Genomic DNA, 26,540 nt, shown 5'->3' with positions numbered 1-26,540 from the left:
GGTGAGCGATTGCGGGAGCACGCTAATGATGTCCGAAATTGAAAGGAAGGCTTTCCCTGCTCTACATGCCGCCACTTTGTGGATGTACCACACGGTTCCAGCGAACCACAGTGATTTGTGAATGAAAGGTTGAGCGAATGAGTTTAATCAACGAGACTGCTCAGATGCGTCTGCTTGACCAAGCCGTCGGTTGCCTCATGCCGTTAAGAACTCAGATACTTGGAAGGTGCAAGCATGCGCAGCGGGCGTGTGTGATTGTCTCAGCTTTCAATCTTTAAATGTTTGGCTATTGTGGGTTATTTTTCTTTTTGTTTCTCGTTGCAAACTTGGTTTCATGTAAATCCTTCCCCGCATGTGTATCGATTTGCATTGCTGTCAATAAATATCGTCGGTGGAAAGCCAGCGCTTGTCCCGTCTGCTTGGTTTTAGTCCCCGTGTTTTATCGCGCTGTTTGGTGTCATTTGTAATCAGATGGTGGTTCTAGCAAGTAAAGCCCCAGAGATGCATAGATATTAAACTTTGTAATTTGAGCCGGCTGTTCTTCGCCCGCGTTTTGCGACCTCCTTAATCTAGGAAGCCCTGGACCTGTGCTGCCAGCTTGGCCCTGTCCACCAGACGTCGCTGGTCCTCATGGTCCCGGCAACCTGCCGTGGTTACTCAGTGGCTATGGTGTTAGGCTGCTGAACACGAGGTCGCGGGATTGAATCCCGGGCACGGCCGCATTTCGATGGAGGTGAAATGCGAAAACACCCGTGTACTTAGATTTAGGTACACGTTAAAGAACCCTAGGTGGTTGAAATTTCCGGATTCCTCCACTACGGCGTGCCTCATAATCAGAAAGTGGTTTGGGCACATAAAACCGCATAATTTTTAAGATCCCGGCACGTCAGCCGATCCTCTCACTGAGCTTCGGTCAGGGTTGTGCTCGCTCTCGATAGACTGCTATACACTTGGAAAAGGGAAACGGTGAAAACGAAGAGATAAGACAGAGTCAATGAGACTAAATGTTTCCACGCCTCCATATATTTTCTTATGTTTAACACATGTTTACTTTTTGTACACCTCATTTTTATATGACAACTAACTTCTACTGCAGGGATGTCACTCGCATAGTTAACGCCCATAAACACATCGCTCTGACTTCAGGCTATGCCTAGTGACAAGTCCTGAGCTCTGGTCATGTACACAATTACGAGAAAGCGGCCACTATTCCGGGTAGAGAAATGGGCGAAATATATGCCGTGCAATGAAACTGTCATTATAATCTGCGGTGTGCAAGTTCCCGTGAATTTTTTTGGCGCACCTACTTTCAAAAGCTGACACGATTGTTACTGCAGCATATTTACTGCAGCACACACGGTGAGGTGCACTTCTTTTAGAATGCAAGACACTCATTATTGCGCATACTTGCATGTTTTCTTCGGTGTAGTTTGATCACTTAGTTTGCTCTATAATGTTAAGACGTGTTACTTTAGCACGCCATTAAATGAGCATTTTCTGTCCTCTTAGTAGCACTAAAACTACTCTTTTATTATTGGCAGCGTAGTTTTACACGGATGCATTTTTAATTCGCTTCCTTTTCTTTGTGAAAGTTTGAATTAACTTAGTTTTTCTTGTGACCATACCTACAGAAGAAAAGCAATATCCTCGAGTGAGATAAAGAGAGAGGAAGTGATTGCGTGTAAGCATATAATGTCAACCTTTTTATTTAATGTTTATAGTAATACACGCCCTACGGGACAAAGTATATGCAAAGGTGTCTCTTCTAATCAAGCACTACCTCTATTTCAACATCATTGCAACACACTTGTGATAACCGGCTTGGAAGCAGTTAGGCCCCTATATAGCCACATCCTCCCAATTTTTATTAACTGCAGATTTTATAGATGTGCGCGCCTTATTTCTGGACCATTGGAGAGGTACCCTATAATTGTTCTGGCGCATTCAGCCTTGCCACTTCTGCGCAGAAAAACCACAGTTTATATTTTTAACCACTGAAAAGAACAGCCAAGATTACATTCAAAACGTGCAACATACGTGAAAAGTACCGGTCACGTAGATGAGAGAGTTATGTCCCAACAGGAGGTTCCTTATGCCGACCTTAAACGAGGACCTCTTTTGAAGTACGTTTTGAACGCGGTTTGAACGTATAGTATGATTAATGAAGTGAGTTTGCAGAAATGCGCCGAGTATAAATGGCGGTTCATAAACGGAACGTTGCCACCCATCTAAACGTAACATGAAGCCACAAAGAAAACTATTGGGGTTCGGAGGGAAGAAGTTGTTTGGCAGTTCAAGAAACCACCTAGCCTGTCAACTTCGAAACACGGACCAGACAGTGAAAGGTTCCTTGCATCAGACGAACTTTTCTTTAAGCGGGAACCTTTATTTCTCAGCAACTTATTCGAGTTCCTTCGTAGTTTCAGGCCACAATTATAGAGCGAAATAGCAGCTGAAATGCGGAAAGTTCAACAAGAATGAACGTCCGATCGTTAACTCGGCTCTGTGCAAACAGGCAAAGGGTAGAAAAAATAGGGAGAAAGGAAACGAAGTTGTGAAAGAAAGTTGTCCGTCAAACGTGGTGAAGTGCTTGAGCATGATCAATCTTTCGCGTTGTCTCGATGCTTTAAAATAGAAACAGGCAAAAAAACGCACTAGTGCCTTGAAATTCACTCGGGCTGACGTCGACTGGTGCCAGAGCCCAAAGATATTGCTTCTCCTAAGGGGACTGCTGTCAAGCGCATTGGAAAGCGTTGTTCTTTGCAGTTACAAACTTAGCACACGCAAGTTTCAGGGCCAATTACAATGAGAAAGGAGTGTTAAGTATTCGTTAATGTTAATGGTATAGTATTCGTTAATTATATACTGCAAGTCATAGACGACATATGATAGCTACGTAACGCCATGGTAAGCCATCCGTAAAGCGGAACTTTAGGATTAGAGCCAGGGGATGAAGGCTCAGATGACTTGTGCAGGGGCCTTATTTTCGATCGAAGGCTGTCGACGATATTTCTTGGTGTGCGCCGTCCTTCGCTAAGCCGACTGATTAGGCACGCGGCACCGCGAAGCAAGGCATTCACCCCTGTGTGGCGCAAAATTGTGTCGTAAAATGAAGCTGATGTAGCACTTCCCTCTTTCCTCGAGCTGATTCCGACTCTTGGTTTGCGCAGCTCGCGGTAGGACGCTTAGTCACGTCAGCAGCAGGGGCGAGAAACACCGCGCTTTCGCGCGCAGGGGATTGGCCAACCAAATTAGCATGCCTCGCATAATGGTTATTTTGAACTCGAACCGAAGCGACGCTCGTCACTCTTGCGAGAGAGAGAGAGAGAGAGAAAACTTTATTGCTCAGTTAATCGGAGTTATGGCAGGTCTGGGTGGGGCCCTCAGTCCAGGGCTCCACTGGCTCTTGCGGCTCGCTGAGCTTGGTCCAGGAGGGCCAACTGGCTCCCCTGATCCTCGCTTGCGAGTAGTGCCTCCCACTGCCGTACGAAGTCTGTGACGCTTAGAAAAGGTGAATTGACGTTGCTTGGCCGAGCTGTACATTCCCACGTTATGTGGGCCAGGGTGGGTTTCGCGCCGCACCACGGGCAGGTGTCGGTGTAATATGTCGGGTGCTGCTTGTGCAAGAGGTTTAGGTGCGGGTATGAATTGGTTTGTATGCGACGCCAGTCTTGGGCGACATCGCGCAGGACGCTACGTCACCCGAAGTGGAAGGACATCCCCGAAGTGTGTCCATCAAAGACCACTCAGCTCTAGGTAGCATGTGACAGCTGAGCATTGAGTAGCAGGTGTCCTCTAGGGAGGCTGCGGCGCCGGCGACCACAAAGGTACACATTGCGAACAGGGTCGCAATCTCGGCTGTCGTGAGAGCGGGAACACCCGCGCCCAATGAAACAGTAAACCGCACGTCACGAGGTGTATCGCGGAGCACGCCGTCTGTGGAAACAGCGCGGCTCGCGCTATCACATTTCTATCCGGCCGGTGAACTGATATGCGAGACATAACAACGCCGGCGGCGGCAGCGTGGGCAGCGTCGGCTGAATGCCACCGCAGTTCCAACGCTTGTCTAGACTTCTGCGAGGCGTATTGAAGACGCAAATTCTGTTTTGTGTCCATCTGTCGACAATGTCGTGCTCGTAAGATCTCGTCAGATCGCCGAAGTCAACTAGATCTAGGCTAGCCATGTCCTAGAACAACATATTAACCAGCCTTTCTCGTTTTTTTTTTTATGCATGTAAAGAGCTCCATTTCTAAGTCCATTGTGCGAAGCACATCTCGGCTTCATGTGGACCAGCAACCCGTCAAACGTTTGTGGAGAGAGAGAAGAGAGAGAGAAAATAATGCAGAGAAAGGCAGGGAGGTTAACCAGAGGTAGTTCCGGTTGGCTACAGTTTCGAAATGATGGAAATGATGGAGGCGAAAATAAAACACACGTGACTGAATTTATACGGGCCATTGTACATTTTTTTTTTTTTGAAGTTCGTCTCCACAGCAGTTACTTTCCGACATGGCAAATGTAATCACTACTTGCTGAACGCCATGAGCACGAAAGAAAAGTTCGATGCTGCAGTGTAGTTCTAATGAATTCATGCCATTACGGTTGAGGACGGGGTTGGCAGCCGGGGTAGCACAAAGTATAGCTAGCCAGCCGGCTATTTATACTAGCTGACCTCCCTTTCTTTCCCTCTTTGTTTTTCTCCTCCTCCGAACAACCGTCCCCGCAGCTGGGAGAGGTGGACTCCTCCTGTTAGAAAAAGTATGATGGCCGCTTCTGGTGCAGCACATCAAGAATGTTGAACTGAGCTGATGTTGAGCTGATGCAACAGGCCGGTTTAGCCTGGCGATCCAGGCCGGCAATCGCTACGCCCGAGCGTCTCCTACAATTCCACTGTGGGATGTCACGACATGTCCATCAAACGAGTCTCTCTTAGTAATGCTAGAAGCCGTGAAGCTTCTTTGCGGATTATGACTTAACCTTCAGGGAACACGAGGTATTGCAGGCGCGTATGCGGACGGTCCTTTCGGAGGTTCTCGAGACGAACGTCCCTTTAGTATCGATATTTCGAGCAAGATCACAGAAAGCGTTGAATGTGTCCCGTCTCCTTCGCGTTCAGTATGCAGTTCGGAGAATCGAGACGCCCCCTACTTGAGTAAACGCGATTCCGTATGAACAGATCCTGTGCTAATTCGACATGCAAGTGACGCTTCCTCTCGACCAAATCTCCTCCTGCTCCTCCTTCTCCTTGATACTATATATGAGCGACTGCCGATAATTTTCGGTCGCGCGCTGATTTCCTCGAGTAAGTATTTCTCCTTAAATTGTCGGCACGCCAGCGGCACTGTCGGCACTGCGCCAGCGCCGCCGACGTCGGGGGGGCGATCGGCGCGCCGGGCTGCGCCGCGGGCCACCAGATGCTCCGCGGCGTCGCCTTTCTCAGCAGCCCCGCGCGGCGCCAGAGCCCGGGAGACGGCGGGAAAAGAGAGCCGTTGCATGGCCTGGCGGCGGCGGCAGAGATTTTTTTTTTTTCGTTACCTCTTATATTACACATATACACATTTTTTTTTTTCGTGCGCTTCGCAGAATATGCTCTCTGTACTCGCCGCCAAGGCCCAAACTCTCGGAACCCGCTGGACTCCCCGTGGCCGACCCGTGTTGACGCTCTCAAAGCGGCACTTCATTGGTCTGCTCTATTTGCGCTGCCAACCCGAAAGGCCGAACGCCGGCAGGCGCTAGAACGTGCGTACGGGCACATTTATACGCTCCGTTTCGGTTTCTTCTCTTTCTTTTTGTGTCTCACAAGCAGCTTTTCACTCCCTGAGCTATAGCTGTATACGTCGTCCGGTCCACGCTATTTCAGTTAGTGCCTGTAAATCTAAGGTTGCATTAGCTGAAAACTGCAAATACCCGCTGTGCCCCACAGGCATCTGAAAGCCTAAAGTTTATTTTCTATTTCTTTCCGTCTTCTAAGTTCTTGCTTCCTTGAATCAAATAATTTTTATTGGTGATCATACGTGCTCTCTTTCATAACCTTTTTATTGTCGTTGTTTTTTTTACGACGAATGGCATATGCGTCGAATTAAAGTGTTGTAAGTCAGCGCTAGCTTTTTTCATGTCTGCTTCTCGTCCTTGTCTTGTGCGCTAAAAGCTTCAATCATGTCAACCAACATGCCCAAACAGCCACGTTAGTGAGCATACTCGCGTTTATGATTCCAACTTTACCGAAATTTGGTCTCCTCCTTTTTTTCGCCATGACACAGTTTCTGTATAAACGCACAGTCTGTCCGTCCTGACAGAAGCGCTGTCGTCAACTGTACACGTTTGATACCTAGATGGCAGCGGCTCGGAAACGGCTCGCCGCCATCAGTTTGAGCGTGTTTGCCCGATTTTCCGGCCGGAGTCCACCGCCGGAACGAGGGGGAACGGACGGGCCCGGGCACACAATCTCATCTTCTGAGGGCAATCGATACGGTGGGCGGGTTCGAGTCAATATTCCTCATTTAGCTTTGTCGAGGAGCCCTCTCTATGTTTTGTTGCGGGCCATTGGAGGAGCCGCACGTGCGACGCGCACGGAGCACTTGCAATTTGCTGCATGCATGATCATTTGGGGTGGAGCAGCGCGTAATTTGCATGAGAATGAACGGTGCGATGACTAAAAATGAGGGAAAAGGTAAACGGCACCGTAAGCGACTCAATGTTTATTTCGCGTCACGTATAAAATGGGATATGTAAATGACATGACATCAGTGGAGTGTGCGGGGAGGAGAGGGGGTGGTCGAATGTGAGAGATTTATGTGTGCTTGCCATCTGACAGCGTGGACACTATGGAAAATGTGTGAGAAATGCGAGTATACAGCTGCATATCTTTTCCTTTTTTTTCCTAGAGCATGTATGAACAAAAATTGGATCAGTTCTACCTTGCTGAAGTATGAGGCTTCTGAAGACGGCAAACGGGAAAGGGTCAGCCTGAAAGGTTCGGAAAACCGTTTCCTATTGTAGACGGCTAACGAGTAATCCAACTCTAGAAGACTGCTGTAGGTAGGAAACAGACTGAGGATAAGGGCAGTTGGCTTATCGCAAAAATGCACACTCGGTGCGCTCTGAATTCGATTTTACCCGACCCTTCCCTTAGGTTTGCCTAAAGAAGTAATGATAGCTGAGCGCGTCGGTGCGAATTCATGATGCCTGCACTAGATCTGAAAAAACCCTCCTTGCGCGAGGTCTTCCGCAGTTCGGACATGGCTTTCCTAGGCGTATGTGGGTTCTCTCGGTTCAGGACGGCGCAAGAAATCGTCACGTGTCCGGATCTCTAGAGCTCGAGCTCTCTACCTTCGAGCTCTCTAGAGTCGCAGTCGGTCACGTGAACTCGCAGAACCTCGAGGTCGTAAGCAGGGGCTCCGCTGCTCATAGTGCAAACAGTGGTCGCTGCCACTCGTGTCCCTTCAGTGATTAGCCATTGCCGTGCAGCTATATGTAAGGTGTTGATATATGCACTTTAGTCACGCCAACACTGCAACGTTGGTCCGAAGGTGCATACCCACAAAAACACAACGCCGAAGCATTTGGTGATTCATGTCGAATCTGGCGTTCAACTTGCAAACATGGTGTTGGTCCCGGAATCCCGACACGGGAGACGTTTGTACTCTAGCATCCGTGTATTGTAGCCAGTATCGGGTGTCGCGCCGCTTTGCCTGACAATCGGGCTGAATCTTCGGTGGGGGAAGAAAAGTAATTGTTTTAATAAATCAGAAGTGGTAAGAAGCAAAAATCTTAGAGGCCATTTCAGAGGCACTTTGCTAGTGAGGGTAGGTGCAAGGGTACCAGGACATAATTAAGTTAATGCGACGTAAATTCTGGATACTTTCAAGGAGGAAACTTTCGTCTTTAAAGCGCGGGCAGGCATCGATGCTCCAAGTTCCGATAGACGTGTGGAAAATCTAGCATGCACCGTAATGTCGTAAGTAATAAAAGAAAACGCGTCGCCTGGAAGGGCAGATATTGAAGGCAGCAACGACTTGCTTATGCGCAATTACTATTAGCACGAATAAAGATTTAGAATGGGAACGTGACTACTGACGAAAGGACAGGAGCTGTTTGCGTTGCGTCTTTGTGAATGCCAGGTACGCATTCGCTTCATACCAAAGTAATCCAGACACCAGCTGTCGTGGTGGTAAGTCGAGCACTTGTCACCAAATCAGCCTTTCGATTTCCTGGGATTATGGCATGGCCCCACTCACGGAAAACAACATTCTTGGAAGCTGGCCTACACGAGCATCAGCGCGAGCCGCTATGAAGGCGCTGCTGCGTTATTGAAAAGACACCGGACTGTGTGATAAGTTGTGACAAATAGTGATTGTCCACTGTATGACGTATAATGTATTAGTGTGTTGTTGACACTGTGTAACGCCTTCGCAGACTGTGTGAAAGCGCCCACAGAAACAGTTCTGTATTGTGTGTGTGATTGTTTTTCCTTTTCATATTATTTTTCTTTAATCTATCCTATCCCTTTCCCTTCCCCCTGTACAAGGTAGCCAATCAGAGATATTCCCTCGTCAAATTGGCTGTCTGTCCTCTCTGCTCTCTCTCTCTCCCTCTATCTCTCTCTCTCTGGTATGGCCAGACTTCCATGGTACGATAGTGTGACGAGACATTAGACGCGTTGTTATGGTTGCTGCCACAATATGCTGCCACAAGTATGAATCTGCTATTTAGCACTCACTGCAGCAATACACCGATTTTAACGTCACCTTTTCACATTGCGCAACGATAACGCGCGTCTGCCTGAAGATGCAAGAAAGGCGAAGCTTTCGCTCACTGAGCAATACTGTACACCGTGAGCAGCCGTAAAATATATTGCCAAGCACGTCGACCTAGCGACTGATAAGCTCTTTGCAGCCGCCTTTAAATCATTAATGGGTGCGGATATTGTCGCGGAGGGTTAATATTCATGCCCCCTCATGTTCCTATTAAACAGCGATCACACTAAAATCTCTAGTTCGGTCGTCGTTTCGCTAATTGCGATTTACGCGCTCCTTCATGTCGGCGTATAGTTTACCTCCAATGGCCATTTATCCCTGCGCCTCTAACAGAAATTCTCAGAGAAGGGCCGTGCCTTATTTACGAAGAACCGAACTTAAGATTCGAAGCGTAGTGATGCGAAGGCCATTTAGCCTAATACCACTATGCGTTGAGCTTGGAGGTGCAGTATTTGTAGTTGGAAAGCAGTTCTCGCCGTCGGCAGAGTTGCTTCCGCAATATGAGGGCTTACTGGGCGCAAACGTACGCCGCATCGTGAAGAATGCGCTGAGCTCCTGTCGACTGCGGGCCATACTGGGCCGTCGTCATTTAATCACTCTGCTTGGTCCCAGTTTATTCTGGTCGCGTGCGCTTCGGCGGAGCTTGCTGCTTGTGATGCGACGTGAACGGCAATGGCAGGTAAGCCGCACACCATTCTGTTATTGGCTGCGTCGAGCTTCACTGTACGATATCATGCACTGAGGCGAAGACGACCCCGAAACACGCTGGCGTTGCTGTACAGGCGCTGCCGGATGAAGTGTAACGCCTTTCTCCCGCCCGCCTGCTTTGCATTCAGTCACGAACACGCCTTTTACGTTAAAGGAATCACATTTCGCCATCAACTTTCCGTGTCGACGCGGCGCTCTTGGGTCCGATTGGATTACCAAGCAAATGATTTCGAATTTACCTAAAGAACCTGGGAAGAGTCTCCAGCGTATTTCAACTGCGCCTTGGAGACAACATATTGTGATCAACATTCTAAAGTTGCCACTGACGGTTGGGTCTAAGCCTGCACAGAATCGCTGTCGTGATTCCAACCTCAAGGTGTACTCGACTGCCCAGCTTGTTTGCGTCGTCTCATCCGCTGTATGCGAGAACGGAGCCATTGAGTCAGCTTTCAGTTGTAGTGCTGTCGAGCAGCGAACACGCTTTACAGTTATACAAGAAAGGGATCGCTCTGGACACGTACACAGAAAGTTGGTCACAAATTGTCAAGGAATCGTGTAACCTGGGTTTCACTATGAAGTTTCAGCGGCGTCCATAGCGGCTACAGTGTGGCACATAGTCTTGCTCGTGAAGCCTTAAACATCAGGTGAATAGAGAAGGCTCCTTGAGACCTTCGGCGTATCCTCAAACATGCCATCGCCAGTCATTTTCAAATCTGTGTGGCTGCCACATTATTAGCCGTGTGTGACTAAGGCACTAATCAAGTAAGAGCCACCTTCCTTGTGCGTCCACTCCGCACAGGGTCGCCCGCACTCCGGCATTGCTGCACAAAATAGCCGCGTCGCCATTTTGTGTGACCTGCTGGACTGGCAATAGTGTTGAATATTCATCCTTTTTTTTCTAGTGTATTCAACACGCTGCAGGTCAGAAAAGCCTAATTGAGACGCTTTATAATCTAACCGGTCGACACGCTGACGTAAAATACGCGGTGCTCTCGGGAGGGAAATGGGCATTCGGGGTGGAGGTGTCTGTGCTCCTGCTGAATCTCTTAATTGATGCGGTCTTCACATGTGAGTGGTAACGCATGCTCAACATATTCAACCTATTCAGTTCAGGACATTGTGACCAGAAAGTGGGTGGATCGACACGGCATCGTGTTCTAGATGATAATAAGCTGCCGGTTTGCGTCCCTTTCTGCGTCGCGCGAGGCATCATCTTGTTGACTACAGCTTGCGACGCGCTTACAAATGATCGTACGCTGAACGACATATCTGTAGATTTTAGGTTCCTTCACATCGGTGGTGCGTGAGCGCAGTAATTTGCCGCAAGCCTCCCAAGGCTTGATACATCTACGGCCAGTCTTTTTCCTCCTCCTCTTGATACCGTGCCTTGTCCTGGTATATGAAACAGCTGGGTTAAACGTGAACGAAAACTTTTGCTGCAGAGATAATCAATTGCACCGCAGAATATACTTTGAACGCGTGCTCGTCGATTGTGGATAAATAGACAGCTGGTCTGTCAGAATACATCAACAATTTGAATGCCTGAGGGAACAGAGCAGGCGTAGGCGGAAAATTCTTCTCCTTCCTATTCGTTATGCAGTCATGACTAGTGAAACGTGTGCTTAAAATGTCTAAGTTATACGGCTCTAGAGGGAACGCGCATCGTTTCAAGAAGTGCCACTTTTCATACTACTTTGAGACTGATTTTCTAATCAATGCTCGCATTTGGCGTTGACAAACTTATTATGTATGATTTTAGGGTGTATAGCGCTGTATAAAACTTTACATATATTCCCTTTCTGTCCCCGGCTGCACTGCAGTGGACTGTGGCGTTGCGGATCGCACCCGAAAGGTTTCCTTTTCTGGCAGTGTGACGAGGAGTGTGAAGACTTGGAACATGCAAATGTGTCTGATCGCCTCGTGCCTTTACAAGCTTCGACGCACGTACAACAGCATATCGTTGTGAAATCTCCGACTCACGCATATAACGCGCACCTTTACACGCTTTTCGAACTCATCACGCGCACTCCCACTGCGGCGTTCTCTTCCCGGCATCGTCTTTCTTTTCGTTTCTTTCCCCTCGGAAGTCAGTCCACGCTCCAAGCATATTGCGCGGCCCGATCGGTGTTCTTAACCGTCTGGCCACCCGCCGTGGTTGCTCAGTGGCTATGGTGTTAGGCTGCTGAGCACGAGGTCGCGGGATCGAATCCCGGCCACGGCGGCCGCATTTCGATGGGGGTGAAAATGCGAAAACACCCGTGTGCTTAGATTTAGGTGCACGTTAAAGAACCCCAGGTGGTCAAAATTTCCGGAGTCCCCCACTACGGCGTGCCTCATAATCAGAAAGTGGTTTTGGCACGTAAAACCCCAAATATTATTATTATTAACCGTCTGGCCATGCCACGATTATCCAATGCGCCTTTACGGGCGTGAACGGGTGTTCGCATCAACCGGGGGAAAAAACGAAAAAAAGAAAACAACTGAAACACCAACTGTGACCCGAAACGCATAAAGGGCATGTCTTACAAGAACACTTCTCGATCGTACAGCCGCAAGTGCGACAGCCCCGAGCACATATCGCCGGGTCACATAAAGCCAACCATGTGCGCAGCACAAAGAAACGACAAAGAGAGTGAGGGGGACAGGAAGAGAGAGAGAGCTAAGGTCCGAGCACGTGTACACGAGACGCCTGTACACACCGAGTCGCTCGCGTGCGCACACCACAGTACACGCTCCCTCACAGTGACCGCCGACGCCGCCATAAAGCGCGCTATCTGCTCTTTACGAGCCCCCAGGGCGGCGCGATTCGCGGTTGCATATTGAGCGGACGTCGTTGCGTACCGACGCAAATGGCAGCGAGAAGCAGAGAGGTGTACGTGAGCGCGTTGCGATCTCGCTGCCACCATCGCCACCGAACAGCGCTTTGTACTCCTTCTCCTTTGCTTGCAGTTTCCTGCGCGCCGTTCTAGTTGTCGGGAGACGAACCGCCCTGAGGTCGTTCCCACCTTCTCGATCGCCTTTTTCTTCCTCGGCGCGGAGCTGGTCTCTTTCTCCACGGAGGGGAAGGAGACCTGCGGGAAGCAGCGGTGATTCAGGCGAACCAATTCTCTCTGTTCGGTTCGCTTTCATTTCGCGAAAAAAATTTAGTTTGCCTCTTTCCTGAGCGGGTCGTTTTCACTCGGCATGTCCCCGAAGAGGTGCAATCGAATCTCCGCAATCATAGTTCAATAAAAGTATGGCCGGCTCGTTTTATTTCTTTCCGTCTCCTCTCTGCGGTATACTTTAGGGTCGAAAGAAAACGAAAAGGACGGGGGGGGGGGGGGGGGGGGGGAGTTGGTAGCAAATAATAATCTTCACACTTTCGCATCTACCAGTATTTCCACATCTCTTCATTTTTCTTGTTTTTGTTTGTCTCGTTTTTAATAACACTGTAGATTTTTCCTCACCACAGAAGTGAGCGAAGCCCATTTTATTTTGTCCGATGATATAGCCTCGCTGTTGTTTCTTCTGGCTTTTTCGCACCTTTTTTCATCGCCTTACGCTCGCTCAGTGAACACGTCAAGATTCGCTCTTTATCGAATTTTCAATCCCATTACGACAGAGAAGTGGTTTCTTTTTATTTGATAATTGTCTGTGTTGTAGTTTCATTTGATGCAATAAAACATACAAAAAGAAAAAAATGTTTGCAGATCCCACGCAGTGTGGGAATCGATGTAAGCGAAGCTTTTTGAGCTGTTTGCGTTCATTGACGGTATACGACAGTCGTGATGTAATGTTAATTGTTACCTTACCTGCACCACTTGTGTTTTTCCACGTAGTACATAGAACATAGAGAGACGTCATTCATACACTCATGCCTTGACTGAAGAGAGCCCCAGTGAGCAACGCTTTCTGACGACTCATTTTCTCTCTCCCGTGTCATGTTAGGTGAACTGCCACGAGTGCAGAGCGGTAAAATTAATCACCCGTTTCCTGACGGCGTCGGTGCGGGATTCGGTTGTACCCATCCCCTGCTTCCCCCCCACCTCTCTCTCTCTCTCTGTCTCCATTGCGTTCTCCCTACATCGTCCCTGGACTGTTGTCATTGTTGCGCGTGAGCACGGAGGCAGGGCAGCAACTGTTGCAATGGTTTTGCGCAGGGGGGGTTGATAGGTTGCACCTAACTAAGGAGTCCAGAGGGCACTGTTGCGTCCACCAGGAAGCGTCAGAAGGCATTTTGCCGACCCCCAGGGCTCGTCAGAGGGAATCGTGTCCCCGCTCAACCGACACGTCGTTGACGTCGCCTATCTTGTCTCCCACTTCTACCTAAGTCCCATCTGTCCTTGCACGTTAGCCTGCAGTTTCCGCACTTCTTTTAGGGGGGATTCACGGATAATTGCAGTTGTGAAGAGGCTAATGTGGGGACACCCAGGGAGTTGCAGAGGGCATCAGGCACATACCACGCGGTGGAAAGGTCCACGCGAGTTTTTCGCGTCGACTTTCCTCTCTGTCACGCTCCTGACACGCTCTGATAACGCCCCCCCCCCCCCCCCCCCCACCGACTCGGCGTGCAAGAAAACAGCAGCAGCACAAAAGTCGAAGGAAGAGGCAAGAAAGGTTCGCTTTAAAAGGAACGGAAACTGGAAGACAGCAGCCGCCAAACGCTATTACTTGTAGAGGATTACAAAGTGATACTTTCAGTCATACTCTCACTTATCGCTACAAGCAAGTCAAGGACAATACTGGTCAAGACCAACAATACTAGTTCAGACCATCTCTTCCGAGCAGCCACTGACTGAAATGGTTTTTCACGCATATCGCAGCTACAAAAGGCCACAAAAGCGCTGCTACGATATTTGAAAGCTACTGGATTGAGTCAGCGTGTATGATCCGGACTGGGTGACCGAACGATATCCCCAGTAGACTTTCTCTTCTTCTTTTAATATTTCCGTCCCCTTTTCCCTTTCCCCATTGTAGGGTAGCCAACCAGGCTCAGTCCTAGTTAACCTCCCTACCTTTCCTTTATCAGTTGCTCTCTCTCTCACTATTTTGCCGTGCCATCAGTTGCCCGGAGTTATTCACGAGCGCTGTCATTACTAATTTTCCAACTTGAAAATTGTGTTTACAGCAAATTATCATGATTTCATTTTATTGATATGTCACGTCATATAGACTGCTTCTTTTCTACTTCAAGGCCTGTGTTTGCTGTACTATATTGTTTGCGTGTAAATGCACATAACTGTCTCAAATTTACTAATTGAGCATCGATGCGCTTGCATTGCATTAAATGTACTGGCACTGTACCAATGTAATCCACCCCTTCTGTTTACCGCAATGCGCCACCGAAGGCGTCTTTAAGGCAACACTATGAATGAAGGAAAAATATACATACAATTAATGCAAGCGTCCGCAAGTTTAGAAAAAAGGGGAGATCGCAAAAGAAGAAACACAAAAGTGAAACAGCACATTTGGAACTCTTCGGACACCTTTAGGGAAACATATGTAAGTTCCGTCGGGGTCCTTAACATCGGACGTCTAGCCCGTGCCATTACCGTGAAAAGAGTGCCAAGAAGACACAAGAAGAAGCCTGGCTAAAAGAAAAGCCCACTGCGAGCAAGAGCGCTAGCCCATTCCCGAAAACCGCCCTCCTAAAGGCCGCGTGTCAATGGCGATCCCTATGCTCTCGCCCGCAAGCTGACCTAGATCCCGGGCACAAAAGCGTGACTCTGGTCGTGCCCTGGTTTTCTTTTTCTTCTTCTTATTCTCGTTGCGCGCTCTCTATCGGCGCGAACCCTGCTTCCCTACCGCGGCTCTCCCCTTTTCCCGCCGTGTCATCGAGTCGTCTCGCCTTTGTTTTTTCTACCCTATCCCTTCCCTTGTGCTCTCTCTGCTTGTTCGTTTTATTACGTCTCATTCGTTTATTCCCAGCGCTTCGACACGTATCCCGTCGGGTGTGTCTGCGAACCGGGCGAATGGTGGAACGTATAAAGGGGCGAGCAGAAAGTCGAAGGGATAAAAAGGGACGGAAGGGCAACGCATTACGCGAGGAGTCTGGGGAGGTGTCCTTGCCTTGCGGCCCTTCTGCAAAGGAGGCCACCGACTGCGCGACGCCTGCAGTCGGTCGTCGATGATGATTTATAGAAGGCTGCGTACCGAACGAGCAACGGAGTGAAATGAAAGGAGGAGGTGCGGAAAGGGAAGCGCCGTCGCTCGAGTTCAACTGCGTTAACATTAGAACGCTTTTAACGATGCTGCGCGTCGCGTGCGTGCGTGCATGTGTGTGTGTCGACCCGCGCCGTATGGTTCGGCCCTTGCTTTTTTTTGTCACGCTTGCTATAAAAAGGATGTCCCACGCAGGCAGTCCCAAGTGCCGCGTCTCTACCGATGCTTTCGCGCTCGTGTTGAGGACTAACGCTTCTGTATTTTTTTTTTTTGCGCACCGAGGTATCCGTCATGATTAGGAAAAGAGACGGGATTGGCTGGTGGCTTACAGCGATCAACTTCGATGCGCAGTTCCCTACGATGTCCGCACCATATGCTGGATGTTGCTTCCCCCCTGCGATACTTGTACTCACGAAGAAAAAGGAATAATGCAGGCATAATATCTGTGTGCCGTCTAAAAAATAAAAAAAAATAATAAACGGAGGAGTCATTCCACTCTGTGAAGGTTGATGACCGGCGAAGCTGTAGCACATCACACACGACTATACAAGGGTAAATGTATTTACTTTCATCATTCGGTAAGGGCAGTGACGGCGGCTTTGTTTACTGTGATATACAGCGTGTCCGTAAAGTCATGGTGCACATGCACAGTGCACAGTGCACAGTCATGGTGCCTGGATATACATGCGCAGTGGATATCACAATTCCGTCTTTCGTTTGTACGGCACAGACATCCACCCCACAGTCGCTGGCATTGTCGTCTTGCGAGTTAAGAGGACAAATGTACATACATTTTGTAGCCATGAGCGAGAGAGAGAGAGAGATAATAAGCATGTTTGTTACATAAATGAAGCTTTCGAGAGGCGTCCTCAATCCAAAATGTCTTGAGCTCGGGCTGGGCCGTCCTGGGACATCCTGGGCTGGACCGTCCTGGCTGGGACATCCTGGGCCGTCGCAATCAGCCGTTGCTGATCCTCGAGGTCGGAGCTGGCCAAGGGTCTTTAGGTTGGGAGCTGTCAGCTATCGCATTTTTTTTTCTTTCTTCCGGCGGTATGAGCCATTGCTTCTGATGGTATGAGCCATTGATAAAGGCACTTTTCGGCATGCTCTTTTCTATGGTGTATGTGTGATTAGAAAGAATGTGTGCACTGTTCGCTTCACTTTGTTGAGTGCTTGTAGCCTCTGCCTTAGGGGACTATGAGCCATTGCATTTTTTTTTTCTTGCTTACGGGGGTATGAGCCATTGATGACGATAATTTTTGTTGACGCGCATGAAAAATACATGTAACCCTAGTCATACACAGATTCGCTGTAAAATGGCGGAGCGGTATGCAAGAATATCTTGTTCCATGCGATGCTACTATCGTATGGGTGTGCAGAGAACGCTAAGGGCTTTAATGTACCGCGCCTTTTTTGTCCCCACGCCTAATAATGGTCTTATTCAGGAGTGAACGGGCAGGCATACTGTGCATTTACTGTAGCCCAGTGTTGGCAAACGTTCTAGTCACTGTGTTTAGAGAGGGACTTTAACAAAAAAATACAACTGTTACGTTTACCAAAGCCTTCTAACGCAATTCTGTAAACATGGTAAATACGTACGAATACATCACTGTTCATAAATACAGAGTGTCTATCTCACGTTACATGGCTACTTCTCTGTCGGCTCGTTAGAAATCAGCGCTGTTGGCTGAATAGGCAAAGCTCTAAGCTAGAATGTTCATGGTAAATATTTGCAGTGAGGATAAACAAGACACAGACTGGTCTAGAAGAAAGTCCATGCTTGCATTGACAATCAGCTCTACAGACAAAAAGAGAACTGCATAGGACGTAAAAAGTCTGAAAGCAAACCATATACTGTTACTTTCGGGGCTCAGATTAATGTTAAAATGCTGAACAGCGATAAAAATGAGCGAATTGCTGCATAATGTTCTATTGCAATCGCGCACTAATCTCAGGCCACCATCAATGGAAATATTATTTGAGGTTCAAACAACATTAACCGCCTAATACGACTCTGTATTTCACATCACGGACTGTCACACGAGGCACACCCTCGCTAATGGCACCCATAATCATCATTAGTCATCGTACCATGAAAGGAAGTGACCGAACGGATCCACTGGTTAAAAGCTGCCTTGACTCTTGTATTTTTTACACCTGTGTACACCAGTATACACCAGTACTAATGTGTACTGAAATAGATACTCACAGCAACTCGTTTATTGAAACGAGTAGTTGAGTGTCTTTACATCAAAATGTGTAGCTTTCACCAAAGCATGAGAACGTGTTTCTTTCTTTCTCTCTTTAGCGTTTGCTTACATTTTGAATGCGAGCAACTGAATGTATGTAACTTTAAACTCGCAGATGTCGATGTAATTTTCCTAAGGTTGCTTCCAAAATATAGCGTCTGTAATGAAGAAGAGCACAAGAACAAGGCCAGCCAGATCGTCTCTTCCATGCCTGCTGTGCAACCAGTGGGCCAGCCGTATCGCCAGTGCTTGGCACGAGTGTGAGCCGTTCGGGCAACCAGCTGTTCCTGCTCTGCGTCACCTGCCTTCTCGGTTACTAAGAGACATTACCATCGGAACTGTTCAGTGCACCCATTACAATTGGTGGAGGTGCTGGGTACTCAAGAACATCTACACCCTGGAACTCCGGTCTCGGACTCTGCCTCCCGTCATGCCTGACTCTCCCCAGCCGACGCCGCCGCCACCCCCCGTTGCCTGTTCTGGCGCTGTCCCTCAACGCCATCCAGCGGTTTTCAGCGGTACGCATGAACAGGACGTCAATGACTGGTTGGCTACGTACGAACGGGTGAGCTTGCACAATCGATGGGATGATACCGCCAAGTTAAATGCCGTCATATTCTATGACGTTTGCGAATCGCGAAGCCGACTTGCAGTCCTGGTCCGCGTTCAAGACCAGTTTCGCTACAGTTTTCGGTCGCCCTGCCGTCCACAAGGTGCGCGCCGAGCAGCGGTTACGAGAGCGAGTGCAACAACCCGGTGAAACATTCACCTGTTATATTGAAGAGGTTCTCGATCTATGCAAACGCGTGGATGCGTCTATACCGGAAAATGACAAATTGAAGCACATTTTTAAGGGCATCGCCGATGACATTTTCGATGGCATCGCCGATGACAGCCCGCGCACCGTAGCAGAGCTCATAAACTTGTGCCAAAGCTACGACGAGTTGAGGAGGCAGCGCGAGTTGACCAGGTGCCCCTCCAGTGGCTGACGAGGCCCTCTCTTCCATGACAGCCTCCTCTGATCGTTCCTCCTTGCTCAAACAAATCCAAGCTTTCGTGCGGGAGGAAGTTGCACGTCAGCTTTCTCTGCTACCCTTCGCTGAGCTACAGCAGCCGCTGCCGCAACAGCCTCCTACACAGCTCGCCCCTACGCTCCGGCGGGTTATTGAAGACCAAGTTGCTGAGGCTCTACCAATGCAACATCAGCAGTACCCTGCCGCCGCGCCACTTACTTACGCATCCGTCGCCGCGCAGCACCCTCGTCAACCACTCGTTGCGCTACATCCTCGACCGCCACCACCCGTTCATAGTCCCGTTCATCGACCTGCACCTGCCTTTACTAATCCTTGGCACACGCAAGACAAACAGGCCCATATGTTATGCCTGCGGTACTCCCGGCCACGTTGCACGACTCTGCCGCCGCCGCATGCTGCACTCCGATGAGTTTGTGCAGTCGCCTCCCTACGCCAACGTGCAGCCTTTCCACGACACTTACTTTAGTCGGCAGTCGAACAGGCCACCAGCCGAGCGCCCGGTCCTTACACGTAGTTCACCTTCCCCGCGTCGCCGCTCGTTGTCCCCCATGCGTCGGCGCCCTTCACTCACGCAAGAGGAAAACTAAGCGCCGCAGTTCAGGAGGCAAGAACTGCGTCACCGTCGATCTGTACAAGTCCTCCATTGTCGCCTTCGAACGTTGTCGATCTTACTGTTGACGGCGTCCCTACCGTTGCGCTAATTGATACTGGAGCAGCCGTGTCTGTCCTAAACGAACGCCTCTCTCGCGCTTTACGAAAAGTTACGACACCACTTTCTGGGTTTTCTCTTCACACAGCAAGCGCGCAGCCAGTTCAGCCTTCAGCAGCATGCACAGCTAGAGTTGTTATTCAGGGCGTTCTCTATATTGTTGAGTTTGTGGTTCTCCAGTCCTGTCCTCACGACGTGATACTTGGGTGGGACTTTCTTTCGCGAAATAACGCCGTCATCAATTGTGCACGTGCAGAAGTCGAATTATCACCTCTGTTTGATATGCCCCTCGTCGGCGCCACTTCTCTTACCGCTAAGCTAGTTCGAGAAGACATCGCCATACCGCCGTACTCGTCTGCCGTTGTTCCCGTCTTCTGTGGCGCTGTCTCTGAAGGCGCTGTCTTCTTCACTCCTTTTGAACTCTTCATGACCCGCAAAGACGTTCCCCTGCGTTTCACCGCGCTTGACATTTCAGCCGGTTTCAGTGCCATCGTTGTCTGCAATCCGCTCCCTACAGCCCTGATGGCTCTTCGCGGCGAAGCACTTGGCCATGTTCAGCCTATTGATGACATGTTTATAACCGACGTGCCGGATGCTTTGTATGCAGAGCTCACCGACTTCTGTGCACTTTCCACTTCTGCCCCGCCATCACCCGACTTATTCACACCTTTCATTGCCGATGACCTTACTTCCGAGCAGCGCTCCCAGCTTCTTCACCTGCTTGCCCAGTTCCGCTCTTCTGTTGATGTCGCTCAGCCTACTCTGGGTCGCTCGTCAGCCGTCAGCCACCACATCGACACTGGCTCCAACGCGCCATTGCGGCAGCGCCCGTACCGCGTATCCGCCAAGGAGCGTCAGGTGATCAGTGACCATGTGGACGACATGCTTCAGCGTGGTACCATTCGACCTTCCAATAGCCCGTGGGCATCACCGGTGGTTCTCGTCACAAAAAAAGATGGTTCCATTTGGTTCTGCGTCGATTATCGCCGTCTCAACAAGATAACGCGCAAAGACGTCTACCGACGACGCTCTGGACAGCTTGCAAGGCGCTAAATTCTTCTCTTCGTTGGATTTACGCTCGGGCTACTGGCAGGTCCCGATGTCAGCCGTTGATCGCCCTAAAACTGCATTCGTTACGCCAGATGGTTTATACGAATTTATAGTGATGACATTTGGCCTATGCAATGCGCCTGCTACCTTTGAACGAATGATGGACAATATCTTGCGCGGCCTAAAATGGAGCACGTGTTTGTGCTACCTCGACGACATCGTTGTGTTCGCCCCTGATTTCAGCACGCATTTTCTGCGTAGTGCGCGGCACTACGCAGAAAAGCGTAGTGCCGCGCAAGACGGTCTGTGCGGCGATGGTGGCTACGATATGGCGCCAGAATAGCACGCGTCGTCTGTATGGAAACAAAGCGCTGCATGAGCGGAGGTCTGTGTGCAGGGGCCGCTGTGAATCGCGCCTACGCGTCACCCACGCACTGACTGTCGCGATTTCCTGATTAGCGACGCAGTTGCGCCACACTTTCCTCCGTTTGCAATGTCTGCTGCGCAGATTATCTGCGCCAGCTACGCTACTCACAGCGTTCCCTTCCTAATATAAACCGTGTACCCATGTAATCACAGTACAAAATATTGACGCGCGAAATGAAAACACGTATAGAGCTGCACTCAAATTACGTATTAGGGGGGAGTATCATAATTATCGGTTATTTTTTTTCATTCGTTTATTTGTATGACATTCGAAATCTGCATATGAGCTTGCTATGCCTGATTGCTCTGTCCATGTGCTGATGTGCCCTATACACGGCTATTAAGAGGCCATTCCTCATGTGTGGATATTATGTTCGGATATATGTACGGATGTTAGGGAGAGTCCATTTGAATAAATACTCTAGCGTGAGGCGACAAAACGCGTTCAAACAGGGCTTCCCGAGTGCAGAGAGACCCGAGTGTATACTAGCGCGCCAAAATAACGGACTATATAGTGAGCTAAATGTAGACATACCTAGGGTTCGCTTGCTGATGTTTCCGGGCCTCCGAAACAGGCTGTGATAGCGAATTGCGCCGCCTCGGAATATTGTGTCCAAATTTCCGTTTCTTATCGTGCTTACTTGCCATTTTGTTAAATCCCTTTTCCGAAGCATAAAACCGGGCTTCTTTTCTTTTTCTGGCAACATCCTCGCAGTTCGGTTGTTTCTGTTTTTTCTCTGTCTCTCGTACAACACTTACACTGTCTCCTTGAAAAACTAGAGAAAAATACCAGAATCGATTTTGAGTCACCTACTACGCAAAAATCTTCGATTTCTTTCTTTCATTTCTTTCTTTTTTTTCAGCCAGTGTCGGTTTTTATCATACTGTACAACTGCATGCTATCATGAAGAAATGCGAGGGACTAGAAATGTATGTAGTTAAAATGGGCGCACTTTTTTTCTCCCTCTCTTTCCTATACGTGACTCCAATTGTGGCTATTTGCAGCTTGACAGCTAAATCGATCCTTGCTGTGGAACAGTATGTAAACATACGCGTTGGGCACGATACGTTCCACAAAAGCCATGGTTCTAATGTCCAGTTTTCTTTCCTGGTTCCGTTCCGGAAAGCATGAGTTATAGCAGCCGTAAATATTGATATGTCGATGCAGGGAGTGTTCTTAGTACCTGATCGTTGGTTGTTTTTCATCGAACGGCATCTATGTTTTCCTTGCAAAGTGTTTTTTTTTTTGCCAAAGTGTGTTTATTTTACCGTTCCGCATTTCTTATGGCTAGCATTTCCCTCGATGTCCACGGATTCGTTTTACATGCTCTTAAGAACAGTGTCGTGTTACCTAATAAGTTTCTAAGCACCGACATTTGCTTTCATGACAGCTGCATATCTAGGCATATTATCAGGTGCACCAGACGGAACAAGAATGATGGAAACAGAGTTTTTAAATAATTCACTCGTTTGTGCGTCATCGTTATCTCTAGTGTTTCTTTCTCTTTTTTCTCTTCTTTTTCTTTTCGTAACCTCATTTAAGGCTATTTTAATAAAACGTGGCACGCGTAACGTAATTCGGATATGGATTTCAATATTTGCATGTATGTGACTCTCATTTTCGACTCTGATCAGCCTTCTTAACGAGGTGATATTGATACGTCCGCATCTGGACGCATCCGCAGCGGGACAATGTGCTCAACTAATTTTCCACTAATGCCACCGTCACGGAGATACGAAAGGGCTTCGCTAATCAGTCTTTCGGAACAACTTGAAATGAGCTCAGTTATTGTAATGCACTGCGTGCCAAGAATACAGTAGGCGTGCTATCGAACAGTCAGAGGAATGATGATTATTAGGCTTCTCTCAGACAACTTCGGGGTAATTGTGTGTTCAGGAAAGGTTGGTATCATGGATGAAGCCTACTGCTCCACTTTATCTTAGGCAAACAGTGCTTATAAAAAATTGGCCCGCTAAAGAACCAAACGAGAAAAAGAGACAGAGACCTGGAACACAAATATGGCACACACACACGCACACGCACACGCACGCGCACGCGCACACGCACACGCACACGCGCACGCGCACGCATGCACACGCACACGCACACGCACGCACGCGCACGCACGCACACGCACGCACGCGCACACACGCGCACACGCACACACACACACACACACACACACACACACACACACACACACACACATATATATATATATATATATATATATATATATATATATATATATATATATATATATATATATATATGATACAACGTAAAAGGTAAATATACTTCTGAAAGCGCTAACGGAGGGTTTATCTAAAGTTCAAATTAGCACGTGGTATGTCACAACACCGAATTTGCACAGCAAGTACTGTCATTTAAGTATATGAACCAGTCACTTGTAACTTACTTTTATTCGTTTTCTTATGAATGTCATTGTTGTGAATTCGCTGAGTGCGAAGCATTTAGATTTTCCTAATAAAGGAAGGAAGGAAGGAAGGAAGGAAGGAAAAAGTGGAGAAGGAAAGGTAGGGAGGTTAACCAGTTTGGCTTAACCGGTTTGCTACCCTACACATGGGAGAGGGATGGGGGAGATTAAAGATGGGGAAGGGGGAGAGGGAGAGAGAGCACAGAGCACAGCACACACACATCGTCCGTTGGAGTCCATCATTCTGGCATGGTACGCGACGTCACTCTCACAGCCGCTTGTCCAATCCCGTCTCTCTCAAAAACCGAAGTAGTCCCTTTGTCGCCTTCACCTGCGATATATTCTGTCGGCGGCATGTGAAAATCGTGTCGAGGGACAGTGGTCTACTGTCAAGGCGCGCTAGAACAGATGCCAGGGACTGTCGCTGAAAATTATATTCAGGACAGTCGTACAGAACATGTTACAGCGTCTCCTCGCAAAGACAGGCATTACAGAGATCGTTGTCGGCCATTCCAATGCGGAAGGAGTAAGATTTAGTGAAAGCCACCCCCAGCCATAAGCGATAAAGCAGAGTCGCCTCTCTTCGACGCAGTGCAGTTGGCATATAGAGATGCATCAAAGAGGGCAGGTGGTATTGACGGTTGCTCTGGGTGGTCTGGCTGTTTGGTGTGCACCATAAAGATAGCGTGATCTCATGTGCAAGCACTCGAAGTCTGCTAGCTGCGTCGGATCGTGAAAGCGGTATGGCCTCTTCTTGTGCGTCTTCAAGAGCTGCCCGAGCGGCATTATCGGTGTCTTCATTTCCACTGACGCCGCAGTGACTTGGCAGCCACTGAAACGTCACGTGGTGTCCTTTCTCCTGTGATGTATGGAGTAGGCATCTAATATCGAATACGAGCTGTTCGAATGGCCCGCGATGCAGAGGTGATAGTACAGATTGTAGGGCTGCCTTTGAATCGCTGAATATTGACCATTGTCGAGGTGGCTCCCGATTGACGACACGAAGTGCAGCGCGAAGAGCAGCTAGTTCAGCAGATGTCGATGTTGTTGGGTGGTCAGTCCTAAAGCTGATGGTAATAGCTTTTGCTGGGACAACCACAGCACCGGACGAACACTGGATGTTTGTGGAACCATCGGTATAAATGTGTTCCCTGTCCGCGTACCTCTCGTGCAGAAGAAGCAGAGACAGTTGTTTGAGCACAGGCGACGACAGTTCAGACTTTTTTCCGATTCCTGGTACACTGAGATGGACTGTAGGGCTGATAAGACACCAAGGGGGTATCGATGGTTTAGATGCAGCGGTGAAGCCCGATGGAAGTTTGTCGTTGTATTTGATGATAGTTTTAGCGAATGATGATTGGTGCCTGTCTGAAGGTAGTGCTGCAAGGTGGTGATAGGTGGCACGTGCAAAGTGTCTGATGTGCGTTCTCAGGGCTTCCACCGTAATGTGAGTTCGCATTGGATGGTTCCGAGCAATCGCAAGAGTTGCCTCTGTTGAGGTGCATCTGGGCAAACCAAGGCAGACTCTGAGTGCTTGAGCTTGTGCTGCCTGCAGAACACGAATATTTGTCTTGCAGGTGTTGGTCAGTACAGGTAGACTAAATCTTAGAAAACCGAGAAAGAGAGCTCTGTAGAGTTTAAGCATTGCGTCTACTGACATCCCCCACGTCTTTCCTGCCAAGTATTGAAACAACTGGGAAGTTGCTGTCAGGCGCCGTTTCATGTAGGCCACGTGCGGGCTCCAACAGCGGTCTCGGTCAATAATTACGCCAAGGAATCTGTGGGTTCGGACATAGGAAATGGTCCGCCCATTGATTGAGATGATATAAGGCGTCATCGGTTTGCGAGTAAATGCTACTAGTGCGCATTTTTCTGGTGATATGCTGAGACCCTGTTTACACAAGTAGTTCGCTGTCAAAGTGGCCGCTCTTTGAAGTCGCGCACGTATCTGAGGACGTGTGACTGCCGAAGTCCAGACACAGATGTCGTCAGCGTATATTGAAATTTTGATGGTAGTTGGCAAGTACTCAGCAAGTCCAACACGAGCGAGGTTGAATAGCGTCGGGCTGAGAGCACCGCCTTGAGGAACGCCCCTGCTGGTATAGCGTCGCGTAGTTGGGCCATCGTCAGTTAACACAAAGAATGATCTTGCAGATAGGTAGCTTGCAATCCACAAAAAACTCGACCACCTAGGCCAACCGTCGCAAGGGCGTCGAGAATGGCCTCATGTAATACGTTATCGTATGCCCCTTTCACATCTAGGAATAAAGCTGCAGATAAACGCTTACGGGACTTTTCGTGCTGGACATATGAAACGAGATCAACTACATTGTCGATAGAAGAGCGGTCACGTCGAAAACCAGCCATGGAAATCGGATAAATCTTGTAGTATTCAAGGTACCATTCCAGGCGGCCAAGGATCATCCGTTCCATTATCTTTCCTACACAGCTGGCCAGCGCTATTGGGCGGTAAGAGGTGAGTTCTAATGGGGATTTGCCCTGCTTTAGGAGTGGCACCAGGCGGCTTACTTTCCATTCGTCAGGAACATTTCCCTCCTGCCATGAGGAGTTGTAAAGGCTCAACAACTCTATCCGTGCGGACTCTCCGAGATAGCACAAGGCCCGGTATGATATACCATCCGGACCCGGAGATGATGAGCGCCTGCAGAGAGCTAGAGCCGCTTCGAGCTCCTCCATTGTAAAAGGAAGGTCCATGCGGCCATCACGGGAATTGGGGACGTCAGCTCGGGCTGGAGAATCTGGACGAGTCGATTGGTCTGCGATCCGCGCACAAAAGTCTTCTGCGACATCGATGTCTTGCCGCCCTTGGAAAAGCGCTAGCGCCTTGAATGGGAAACGCCGTTCTGGAAGGCAACGCAGACCTTGCACCGTTTTCCAAATGTGAGACAGTGGCTTGCGGGGGTCGAGTTTCTGGCAAAACATTGCCCAACGTTCCGACGCTAATCTATCCATACGACGCTGAATCTTCTTTTGCATCCTCCAGGCTGCCCTAAGGTCATGAATTGATTTT

General features: G+C 48.9%; 1 protein-coding gene across 3 annotated transcripts in view; it reads left to right on the top strand.

Moving 5' to 3' along the window:
- The window catches only part of LOC139046655 (sodium- and chloride-dependent glycine transporter 1-like), a 183,315-nt gene that overhangs the window by 119,543 nt on the left and 37,232 nt on the right, over positions 1-26,540 (top strand). The gene's annotated exons all lie outside the window — the stretch shown is intronic.

This window comes from Dermacentor albipictus, chromosome 3 (genome assembly GCF_038994185.2).
Source record: "Dermacentor albipictus isolate Rhodes 1998 colony chromosome 3, USDA_Dalb.pri_finalv2, whole genome shotgun sequence".
In the NCBI taxonomy this organism is placed as follows: Eukaryota; Metazoa; Arthropoda; class Arachnida; order Ixodida; family Ixodidae; genus Dermacentor; species Dermacentor albipictus.
This window is presented reverse-complemented; position numbering and strand designations above follow the sequence as displayed.